Source organism: Nymphalis io, chromosome 9 (genome assembly GCF_905147045.1).
Source record: "Nymphalis io chromosome 9, ilAglIoxx1.1, whole genome shotgun sequence".
NCBI lineage: Eukaryota > Metazoa > Arthropoda > Insecta > Lepidoptera > Nymphalidae > Nymphalis > Nymphalis io.
In genome coordinates, this window is record NC_065896.1 from 13,837,999 (window position 1) to 13,851,191 (window position 13,193).

The 13,193-nt window shown below is 35.6% G+C and overlaps 2 protein-coding genes across 2 annotated transcripts in view; both read right to left on the reverse strand.

The window, feature by feature from the left end:
* The window catches only part of LOC126770703 (uncharacterized), a 55,525-nt gene extending 49,397 nt beyond the window's left edge, over positions 1-6,128 (reverse strand). Inside the window, exon 1 of the mRNA XM_050490215.1 lies at positions 6,073-6,128. The gene's annotated coding sequence lies outside the window, so the exon portion shown is untranslated. The remainder of the gene's footprint in view (positions 1-6,072) is intronic.
* Positions 1-13,193, reverse strand: part of LOC126770698 (uncharacterized) — a 234,614-nt gene that overhangs the window by 199,565 nt on the left and 21,856 nt on the right. The window lies entirely within an intron of this gene.

The following is a 13,193-nucleotide window of genomic DNA, read 5'->3' on the forward strand; positions in this document are numbered from 1 at the left end:
TCAGGTATTAGGCAAAAAGCCTGTGTTTTTCTTTGGGTTCAAACTTGCTTCATACCAGATTTCATTAAAATCAGTTCAGTGGTTTAACCGTGAAGGCGAAACAGATAGAAAAAATTACTTTATTAGTTTAGATATAGCACTTCATGTCTTGTATAAGACCGTCCTTTGCATACTCTTAATTTGAATATTATTAATATAATCTTGTCTGCATTTTGTAGTTGTTTTGTGTATGGATGTTATATAAAATAATGAGACCAAACTCAAGTGTCAAGAGACTTGCCAGCCATTGAGATTCTACTATTATATTGTATTAGTGGTGCTTACTCGGGTTTGAACGCGCAATCTTCGGTTCACTGCTAAGAATAAAAATGTACTTCTGCAACAAATCATAAAATACATCATACGTCATTCTGTATAATTTTACCTGCAATTATAACAATGTATTCAAATCGTAAATCAGATTACGGATTTAATTAACGTGATTTAGCTCACAGAATGGTAATTAAGCTGTGATATTGCCTTCATTAGTCACCGCAAGAGCTTAGAAACCCTTTAAACGAAGCACTATAACTAAAATTATTGAGAATTATTTTGTTTGAAGTATTAATTGGCTCATAGAAAAGTAAATATTGATAAGGAATACTAACTCCGAGCTTTATTCCTTATTAATATTTTTAACATTAAATTTAAATGTATTCATTGCTTATTGACGTTTATAAAGTGGTCGGTTGTATTTAATTAAAGAATCGAATACTCTGCCCACGAAGGATTTATTGACTTTTAAGGTCGAAAACTTTGTTTTACAAGCTTATTTTTCCTTCTCGAACTTACACATTGTTTTTTTTTTCTTGTATTTGAATCTGCACAGACGTGATGTATCTCATCTTTAATTTATGCATATATAGCATGTGCCTGCATGCTCATTACCAGGCAAGCAGGCAGGCAGGCAGGCACCATCACAATCTAGGTGTCAGTATTAAAGTTGTTAGGTATGTTGTCTTCGTGAGATTCTGGATTTCTTAGTCACTGTGGGCGGTATTCGGCGTACCATCGGCGGACATCTAAATATTTATGGATCGCCATTTTTAGATTGTAATACAGAATCTCCTCGGTAGTCGCCCTCTTCGCCAGTGTTTATATGACAATGTTTGACACTGTTTCTATCCAAATCATCATTGTGATTTACCGTAAGTATTTGTACTCATTTACAAACAACTTGAAGACATATAATAATTAAAAGATTTTGACTATGCTCCGGAATTTACAGCACTTCACATGATGAAAATAATGTCTATAAGGTAATTAATATAATGTCTTAATTTGGTCCAAACTTGAAATTAACGCACTTCGATAGAATCTAGCGAAATGCTCGTGCGAGTCAATAAAAGGAAGATAGCGTGACACGCAACCCATCACATTATCACACATCGTGCTCGTCCGCACGTTGTTTAATAAGAGACTGATTTACGTTTCCTTGCGGTGGCTTATGAATGAGACACCAGAGTGTTGATTTTGAACAAAATTGCTAACAACGAAATAAATGATTTACAAGTAACAACAAGGAAATATAAAAATCAACGACAGTTCTTAATTTCTTCTTAAAATATAATTAATTTTATCTTACTTCTCTTGGATGTACGTTGTATTATAATTGTTATTATAAAATATATTAAAGTATACTATTAATCAGTAGCTATCTGACATTGCGGAATTGCGGCCGTCCCGGTATGACAGGATCCACCGGGCCGGCACTGCGCGATTCGGTGCTATATAATATACATAAGTGTTTTTGTTTTTGTTAGTGGCGGATAGAGTATTTATTGAACCGCGTAATCACAGGGTAACACGAGTATTATTCATTTATGAGCAAGGAAATCAACGGGCAACAACAAACGTTATTACGTTACAAAACCCTAAGTTAGCGTAGCTTCCACATGAACCAAGTAATATGCCGTATAAACAGCCCGCCGCTATAGCCGTGAGAGCCGCACCTAATGCATAGCGTCGAGTCGTGCTTACCTCATACTAATATAAAGTTAACACATAATGTTTATCGTTTGTTATAAATTCAATTACTTTTATAGAAAGATTCAAACTCGAGGTTACTCAAGCGACCGCCGCATTTCTCTAAGCGCGGCTCTCTTATATCGATAAAACTAAGAATTCAGGCTATAGAAGTGTTTGAAAGCTCTATTTTATTCGATGTGGAACAAAGAGATATTCGATATGTCGTTGGAACAAGTTTGATGAAAAGAAAAATTTACATCAAATTTTCCCTTGACGCTGCAGAAGAAATCGGAGACTCCTGTACGTTCATTGAAATTTTTATATATATGAAACTATTAGTGCTGAAAATGAAAATTTAGCAGAGTAAAAATATTGCTTTTCCAATAAAAGTAAAACTAAAAAAACACACACACACACACACACACACACATAGTTGCACACAACAACACAAGAAAAAAATCGACAATGTATGAAAAGGAACTTGTTTAAACAAACTAAATAGGAAATTAATAAAATGATAAGTGAAATAAAAAATGTAATTTAACAAAATGTGAAACTCTGCACATCTACACATTGGATACATTTATCAAACATCCAAGAAAATTATAAAAAGTTTTGGTAGCAAATTAGGCAATTAAAACATCCCCTTGAGACTTTGCCTTATTCATAGTTATTATATAGCGAGCTGTAGTTTGAAAGGCAAACCACGACTACTAGGGTAGACGGTCGTCACATAGTATAATAAAATATGCTTATGATGAGTAAGCTGCAAAAATATAGTACATTTACTTGAGTTATTATATAGCGCGACGTCGCTGGTTATCTCAATTTATTTCTACCTTGCTGCCTTTTTTCTTATATTTCTGTTGGCTCTCAAAACAGCTTACACAAGCTGACGAAATATGGCAAGTAGTTTGAATTTAGGGAAAGCTGCTCTTGGTGTTTTAACACGCGTTAAGCGTTATTTCGCCCCAGGGTACACTAGCGTGTAGATTTTTACTATATTACATATATTGTAATAATCTGCAAGACCCAGATAATACAAGGCATATGCTTTAATATTTTAAGACCTTAATCAAGGCATATTAACCGATATATTTGGAAAACACATTTCCGCAGGCGAAACTATTACTGGTCATGTTAAATTATATTTTATAATGTTTTAACAACACATTCCTAATTATAAATATTTATAGTAATTGACTTTTTTGTTTATGAAAACAAAGTGAATCGATTCAAAAATTACAATTAAACGTAAATAGTTACTGCCCAAAAATGTCCCAAAACTGAGCAAAAGTAAATAGTCTTGAGTAAATTTCCTATTGAGCTAAGGCCACTTCTCCTTTTGAGGAAGAGATTTGAATCTACATAAACACATGCATGTTTGCTCAAGATAGTTTTCTTCGCCGCCCAGCACGAGACGAATTATAATTAAATATAAACTAGTAGAAAATTCAATTGTGCTTGCCCGAATTCGAACCCACCATCTTCTGTTAATATTCACAATACTCTAATATTCAAGTAAATATTTGTAAAGCATTTTTTTAAAGAATTTGAATATCAGCAGATTCCAAAAAGGTAGAAAACGGAATGCCAAAATTTCACTGCAAATTGAATTCGAAAAAGGATGAATATAAAAAAGGAAAAAAACATAGCGCTGTGCTCCAGCTAGGGAGAGCCTAAGTGCTCATCCCATTCTCTTAACCAATTGCTATTTACGTTGTTGTAATTTGATACCAAAAATGGAATTTTTAATATTTAGGCATCAATCTTAAGTATCAATAGTCTACTAATTAAATACTACTGTACCTAAAAGTGGACATCAGACCTGAGATAAATTGGAAATAAACTTGGCGTCTTTTTTCTCAATCGTTTAAAATTTTCGATATAAGCAATAGCCTAGAGGCAATCGTTTAATTCACAAGGCATGATGTCTCTTAAACTGTATAGTGTAGACTACAAACTCATTACCTATTGATAATATACACATAACAATAAAACTTAAATAAACATCGTGTTTGCAATCTATAAACAATACCGACCATTACAAAAACTCATCAGACACAGAATCAAATATTTATCTAACATGGATGTCGATCCCTCCGCCGATAGTGTAGATGAAGCTGCAAGAGGTACTTTGCTAATGAGCTGTAAAAACACAATAAAATAATTTCTTATTACTAATATCCGTTATTTGAAGTAGAACAGAACTCATAAATAGCTTAAAATCTCGTTTTGTTCGAATAAAACATTTAAAAGTGTTCGTGATTATTTTTTGTACATTTTCAGGATGTATTTTTGTATTAGAGAATAGCAGAGGTCTCCTGCTGGTTTTATATCCAGTTACAGAAATGTTCTAGAAACGAAACTCGTTACCACAACAAAGAAAATAAATACTATGAACATTTGTCAGAAACGAGCCGAAGAAACTTCAGCTTCAGTACAATTTAACGATATATTGGATTTGCAAGGTATTTTTAATTGTAATACTAATATAGAAATATATTTTGTTATTTTATATAATAAGGCAATTTTGAACTGTAATTTAAAGAGTTAATTGTGTCAAATAAACTAATAACCGTTGGCGTGGAACACTGATAAAAAGCCGTGAAACAAGCAGGTACGACTTCCATTACATATCTACAAAATGATATACAAATATTATATTACGTACATACGTATTACGACAAATAACGTAACACCGTTGTTAATTATCGTCACGCTGTGTCACCGTCGATTGCCGGTGGTTACATGTGTGTTTCATCCTACATGTAACTTACATCACGATGTTTTCATTCACCGCTGTGCACGCGTTGAATAAACACATAACGTGAACATGACAACTTATGGATGCCAGCCCAGTCTCACCCCGCGATTAGCGCTTTAGTTCAAGGTATTGTATTCGCCGTCTTCTCACCTTTAGTTATCTATTATCTACTTTATATTTGAACTGGTGGTAGGGCTTTGTGCAAGCTCGTCTGGGTAGGTACCACCCACTCATCAGATATTCTACCGCAAAACAGCAATACTTGATATTGTTGTGTTCCGGTTTGAAGGGTGAGTGAGCCAGTGTAATTACAGGCACAAGGGACATAAAATCTTAGTTCCCAAGGTTGGTGGCGCATTGGATATGTAAGCGATGGTTGACATTTCTTACAATGCCAATGTCTAAGAGCGTTGGTGATCACTTACCATCAGGTGGCCCATATGCTCGTCCGCCTTCCTATTCTATAAAAAAAAAAAAAAAATATTTATCGGGTATTTATAATTTTATCCCTAAAGTAATATTTAAAAAATATAACTTAAAAATATTAGCTTGAAGCACGTTCGGCATTTTATAAAAAAAATACTTAAACATAGATATGAAGCATATATTTAAACATCACAAACGAGAATTTCTCAATAAGCAAAAGATTTTCCTTAGCGGTCATTAATCCTTAGATAAGTTCTACAAGCAAAAAATTTCCGGCACCGTGAGAGCTCTCGCTAATGACTTCATACGTCTTGTCAGTCGGCGGATGCTGCCGTGCTCCTACCTAATGCTGCACTGGTTGTATTCACTGCGATGAGCTTCATGAAAGTTTAAAGATATATTTGGGAGTATGAACAACATAGCAGTTTATTTAGTTTTATTTTTTGTTAAGATCTGATTTCCCAGAAATTACACAAAATTTAATCAACTATTATTGTTGTTAACAATATGAGATAGACAATATTTTGACGACAATTTCAGATCAGTTATCAGTTCTTATGTATGTATGTATCATTTATAAAATATATTTGTTAGTTCTTAATTTCATTTATATTTGAAACATTTACTTATTACTTACATGTACGTCTTAACAACTTTCCCATCCATGCATCAGACACACAGTTTTTTTTTTTTTTTTATAGAATAGGAAGGCGGACGAGCATATGGGCCACCTGATGGTAAGTGGTCACCAACGCTCTTAGACATTGGCATTGTAAGAAATGTCAACCATCGCTTACATATCCGATGCGCCACCAACCTTGGGAACTAAGATTTTATGTCCCTTGTGCCTGTAATTACACTGGCTCACTCACCCTTCAAACCGGAACACAACAATATCAAGTATTGCTGTTTTGCGGTAGAATATCTGATGAGTGGGTGGTACCTACCCAGACGAGCTTGCACAAAGCCCTACCACCAGTAGTAGTTGAATAACAACTAAGAGTCAAGTGTGACCCATGGGTTCGGGAATTGTTTGTTAAGTAACCTTTAACGCTATTCAATTTATATTAAAATTAATAAAAACAAAAACAGCAAAAATATTCAATATAATTTATTTAAGCTATATTGCTTAATGGAAGACGAAAAAGACAATTCTTACTAGAAGCGTGCACTATTTTCTTAACGGCTGATAAAAACGTGCAAATTTCGTGCACCGACAACGCCTCGACGAGTTTTTACGACGCGCCTCGGAAGTGCTTCGAAGAATCGACAACGCCACGTGTCCTCGACATTTTCTCTCCGTTTGGATTTTTTCAATTTGTGATTCATTGACCTCTTAAATAAGTAAATGTGCCACCTGACGGTAAGTGGTCACTTTTGCTCATAAGTACGGGCACATTAGGAAAGGCTGGCTGACTGGCTCACTGGTGAATGAATGAAACCCGGTTGGTCTTGTTCGAGTAAGAAAACTAATAATTCGAGTAATTAAACAGAAAAACAATGTCGTAAGATGGATGGATTTGGAAAGCGATTTAAGCAATTGATTGCTTGTAATATTTTTGTAATTGTCAGGATACCATTATTTTATATTGAATTTCTTCTCCAAGTCATACATTTTAATAAAAAAATTATTGTTTTAAATAATTTAAACAAATATTCGAAATTCAAGTTTATATTCGACACGAGACGAGCCAGCGTCGCATTATAACCCTAACATCAGCAAAATTAAAACGGAAGACCGCTTCGCATTGTAAAGTGATTTCATTACTCTAACGAATGGTCTTCATATTATGTATTTTCTGCTTGCATATAAGCATGCACGAAAGGAAGTTAGATTATTATTATTAAAAAATGCTCCGGTTTCACTTGCATTATAATTTATCGTTGAATGTGCCTCGATAAAATAATATAAGTGAGTCTGGAACATATAATAATAATAATTGAAAATGATTATACAGTCATTTTCAATTATATATAATAAGCTAACATATTTTGATTCGAAAACCTTAATGTAAATGCTATTCTGCTATGCTATGCGTTATTGAATAAGAACGATCATAAAATATTTTCTATACAAAAATGGTTCACTAAGGATAAAAATGTAAAATTAAAGAGTAACGTAACATACGCCGCAGTTTAGGTTGTTACATCTTCGCGGGACGGCGAGCTGTGATAACAACGGAATACTAATTTCGCCTTCGGATTAAAGCTAACTAACTGAACATTAAATAATTAAATTGAAAATGCTCATCGTTTATCGTAATTAATATCATATCAATCATATATATATATAGCATGCACACATACGATTTTCTCGCGTTAATATTAAGCAAGAATGATTTTTTTTACTCTTAATATTAATATTTATACTATTTCTTTACTTTAATTTTTTTCTCAAGCTTCGTATTATAAAATTGTAATCATATGTGGCCTTACTTTAGAAACGAGTAATAACTGTACAACTATTTCTGTAACGCTGTTGATGACGAGTAAATATAAATAAATAACTCCCCTGAAAATCTGTAAGTGCTGTATATCTAAAGGATTTGTATAGCAAAGTAAGTGGAAACTTACTGCAGCCAGATCGAATTAGTCGAGATAGGACAGGACATAAAGTCCTGAAACTATAGGAGTCAGTTTGTTGATTTTAAGACAAGATATATAAATTTAATTATACTATATAGGAAAAAGCCGAGATGGCCTAGTGGTAAGAACGCGTGAATCTTAACCGATGATCGTGGGTTCAAACCCGGGCAAGCACCACTGAATTTTCATGTGCTTAATTTGTGATTATAATTCATCTCGTGCTTGACGGTGAAGGAAAACATCGTGAGGAAACCTGCATGTGTCTAATTTCACTGAAATTCTGCCACATGTGTATTCCACCAACCCGCATTGGAGCAGCGTGGTGGAATAAGCTCCAAACCTTCTCCTCAAAAAGAGGTGCGGAGGCCTTTAGCCCAGCAGTGGAACATTCACAGGCTGTTACGGATATAGAAAATACTGAGTTGCATGCTAGTTATTCTCGGTAGAATCTACATACACTCCGAACCGATGGTAGCTCTACATTAAATATAATCCTGTTACATGACGATTCAATGCTCGCAAGAACCTCCTTAAATAGATTATGTTTTGAAAATAAAAATGAAAATAATATTTTTTTTAAATATTTAACTTTTCTAATGTTTAAATTTATGTCTCAGTACGTAAGTCAGGACGTTCAGATCTCAGCTTTATGCCACATCAAACGTTCATATTGAAGGACAGATATATTTTTCTTTTTTTTTGAGCTACAAACTTTCACTTTCCTGCACAGAACCACTCACCGCCGATGAGACATTCATCCGATAAAGAACATGCGCATAAAGGACAAACATACAAAGATCTATTCATTTTTATATATTGAAAAGATTGAATAGTAACAATTGTTACATTAGAATACAAACCAAACCCGCGCTACAGTCTCAATAAGGTTTGCCAACTGTATTCATTTCATTTAACAAACATTTATTGTATTTAAAAAGCAAACGAGTTAACATATTATAAGCAAAGAAATAAGCACCTTATATAACACCAGCTTATAAAAATTAAGTAAATAAGAAAGTAAACATCAATTGTGATTTATCATTACGAATCGTACTTAACTTTTATGCGTTCATCAACGTTATTCAAACGAGCCGCACCTTTTATAGTTCGTACAAAGGCTTTGTCATTTAAAGAAATACCTGCTGAAACCGGATTACTTTAAGTGTACTTTTGCACAAATAAAATGCAAAACAAAAGAGGGGAAGTTTAAATCGTTTCTAGAAGTTTTTCAGGCGGCTTAAGCAACGTTCAAGTTGGTCGAATTTACTCATCGCTTAATTTCATCGGTCACTTTTGCGATGCACCTTATATTATAACGTTTGTTCTCTTTTTTAATATCGATTTCCTGACAAACTTTGGCTGACAAGCTTATTTATAGATTTCCTACAGCATTGTTTACATAAACATCGCCATAATATTTCAATGATTTTTTTTTGTTGACTAATTTTTAATACAGTACAGTAAAAGTAGTAAGATAGTAAAGATAGTACAGTGCATGGTGGATACCACGGACGCGCAGTGGCTGGGCGAGCGGAAATTGAGGAGAGGCGGAGGGATCTTGTCATTGAACTCGATAGGACTTTAGAGCTCATCGCCAAATGGGGCTCTGATAATCTTGTTGAGTTTAATGCCAAGAAAACACAGGTATGCGCTCTCACGGCGAAAAAGTCAACATTTTCCCCTCTTCCCTCCCTCTGTGGTACTCCGCTGGTGATGCAAAGCAAAATCGCCATGCTGGGGATTGACGTTTGTTGCGACCTTAGTCCAAGGGATTACATCGAGGCTGTTATAAAAACAGCTTCACGGAAACTCGGAGTTCTGAACAAGGTGCGGCGCTTTTTCATGCCACATCAACTGTGCCTGCTGTACAAAACACAGGTACGGTCTTGCGTGGAATATTGCTCGCACCTTTGGGATGGCTCCGCTAAGTACCTACTTGAGGCCTTGGGCCGGTTGCAGCGACGTGCCGTACGCATTATTGGCGACGTAAAGGTCGCAAACACCCTTGAACCTTTACAATTGCGTCGTGAGATAGCAGCACTGAGCGCTTTCTATCGACTGTATCACGGCGAATGCTCTGAGGAATTATTCTCTCTAATTCCTGCTTCCCCCTTCCTTCTTAAGTCCACGCGAGCTGGTTCTCGATGTCACCGCCTAACTGTGCCATCAATTCCATCGCGAACAAAGAAATTTGGCAATTCCTTTCTTTGTCGCACTTCCAAAAAATTGAATTCCTTACCAGCTCACGTGTTCCCCTCCTCTTACAACCCGGGTTCCTTCAAACGAGGCGTGAAAAGGCATCTTGCGGGCCGGCAAGGCGAAGGCGGCTAGTGCAGAACGTTTTTTCCGTCTGTACTGGCCGTCGTCGCGTTTGGACTCTACTACCACTTACCATCAGGTGGAGTAGAGTCATTTGCCCTCCCGGCGAATATATAAAAAAAAAAAAAAGTAACAGCCTATTAATGTCCCACTGCTGGACTAAGGCCTCCTCTCCCTTTTGAGGAGATGGCTTGGAGCTTATTCCACCACGCTGCTCCAATGCGACTTGGTAGAATACACATGTGGCAGAATTTCAATGAAATTAGACACATGCAGGTTTCCTCACGATGTTTTCCTTCACCGTCAAGCACGAGATGAATTATAAACACAAGCACATGAAAATTCAGTGGTGCTTGCCCGGGTTTAAACCCACGATCATCGGTTAAGATTCACGCGTTCTAAGCACGACGCTATCTCGGCTTTTTAATATCACAGTTAAATTACTTAGATGAGTTTTTTACTTCATAGTTGGTTAGTATATATTACTTGCAGTAATATTTTTATTTGAAATATAAACATCTCTTGTTACAATGTAAATCTATGAATGACATCTCCCAAAAAAACCGTGTTCCATCTCCCAAAAAAGATACGTCAGTGATTGCGGTGCAGGGAAAACAAACCACAGCTTATGAAACTTCAGAGTTCTATAGCGATCAGTTTTAGTTGAGTTTGTTTGTTTTATAAGTACGAGTCGACGACGAGCGTCGAGTAAGTAGCCGTTGCTCCCGCGAACTCGATGGTAAATATTAAACTTGGACATATCATTTGCGACTAATCTCTGAGAACCCATATATATCGGCAGAGACTATATTCTACATTTTGAAGTAGCTGCTGGATGGATTTATTAGACTGGAGAGTATACTATCTTACCTAGGGGGAGGGGGGCATCCCCAACGACACGCATAATATCATATCACCGCATTTCATGTAGCGTAATATATCATTTTAAAATACGTCTAAAAATATTCATTTATATTTTACATACATTTTACGTACTCATAACCACTATAAAACACTTAACGCTAAAAATATTTTTCTTTTTACTATAATGAATGAATTTGCAGCGCAGTATTTAAAACCCTCGATCCGCGGTCGTCAGATATCAAAAAGACTCTAAAAGACCTTTCCCCACCACTGGTCTAGGCTTAGTGTGTCAAGAGTACGTACTGAGCTCGAAGACTGAGTCTCGGCATTCAGAAACTGTATTATTTTAATCTAAAGCGTGTAAAAAGTTATAGCTCTCCAATTAAATACTTAAACGTAATAATTATGAAACCAAAATATTTATTTATTAATATATTACTCAAGTAAATTAAATACATTATTTATGGAAACAGCTGAAGGAAAAATGTAAATACTACATTAGAAGATATATCAATTTTAGTTATTGGTAACAAGTTTTTGAGGCTAGGGGTTTGAAAGTTGGCACTGCTTACCGAGTAAAGCCGCTACGGATTAGCCATCCCATTGCATTTTGATAATAAGGGAATGGAGAGTACACCTGTGTTAGCACACACACCTGTGCACTACAATATGTCCTGCGAAGTTGGCTAGTCTCCCTAGAGAATGGCCGGCATGGCCGAAATCCGTCGGGGGGACATCATCATGCTTATGTTAATTAAATTTTCAAATATTCTGAGAGAAAAGCAATGTACTAGATCTTTAACTCATAATTTACGATGTTTAAGTAGAATTTAATCAAAGACTTATTAATTATAATAACGAACTTTATCTAATAATTGATAGCAAACGTTACAAGTATGATAGCACCTACACTCGAACACAACGACACGCGATGTCAACAGCCTTGTATATATTATCACGTATCAGGTTGCAGGTATCACGGTCGTATGTAATAAGTGATTGATCGTTTTCATATAACATATCTTATCGCAGTTGTAACAGACATGGCACATCTCGCTGTGGGTTGTTAGACATTACCTTTCACACTAGCGCACACGTCGTTATGCAGTTTGTAAATATTTGATAAAAATAGTAGAACATCAACGACCTCGCGGCCGAGCACTGACGATATAGACAAACCTCATTGAACTGACTACGAGGTGTCCCCTTGCTGAATGTACACACAATGTAACGAATAGGAGGAGATGGAGAAGTCTCTCAAAACCTGCAACCAACCTACCAGATAATCCATGACCACTACTACTTCGAGTAATAATAATAAGACTAAGAAGATTAAGGAAGTAACAGCATGTATAATAATGTCCTATTAAAAATAATGTTACTGATATATGACGAAGCCTGATCAAGAAAAACAGCGATTTTTTTATTATGTATAAAGTCAATGCTATGTTGAAATTAAGAATTACGATAAATTAATGGGTAGGATATATATACACTGAAATGAACATATAATGTTCGATAGAACGTACCGGACGAGGTTGAAGAAGTTTCTTTTCAAAAATAATTCTTAACACAAAAAACACTATCCCTATAAGCGCCGAATACGATCAAACGATTGCATTTCATAAATATGTAGATTGAACACCGTCTGAGCTGTTCGGATCGTTTATTCAAGAATTTGAGTCTTGTATCCTCAACCCGCGGTATAATAAATAATAAACGAGAAGTTTCTAGAACATTCTGCAACTTCACTATTATAAGTGACGAGTTCACTTTGAACATGTCCAATAGCGAGGCAAATGTCTCATCTCCTCTCAAAGAAAAGAATTAGAACTTATTCCACCACTCCAGGTTCGTGGGTACATGATATTTTCCTTCACCGCCGATGGGACAATTTAAGCAGATTAATATATCTAATAAGAACTGGAAATATCTGCATAAAATCAACGTATTCTATTCGTTGGGCCATCTCTAAACGTTATTAATCAAGTGTCTAAACAATAACCTACAGGTTCACATATTACAAACTTACGAGAAGCGATTTTTTTAAATATTTTATAATTTACCTCCATAGATTTCAAACTCGTTCCTTTTGAGACATCATATAAGCAGCTGTGCCCGAGGTTTCATCAATGTTATATAATGACGACACAGTTTGCCATATGGGTTGACGTTCCAGTGACTACTGCGCCCCTGAGGCAATCCGTGGTCGCGTAGCTTGAAA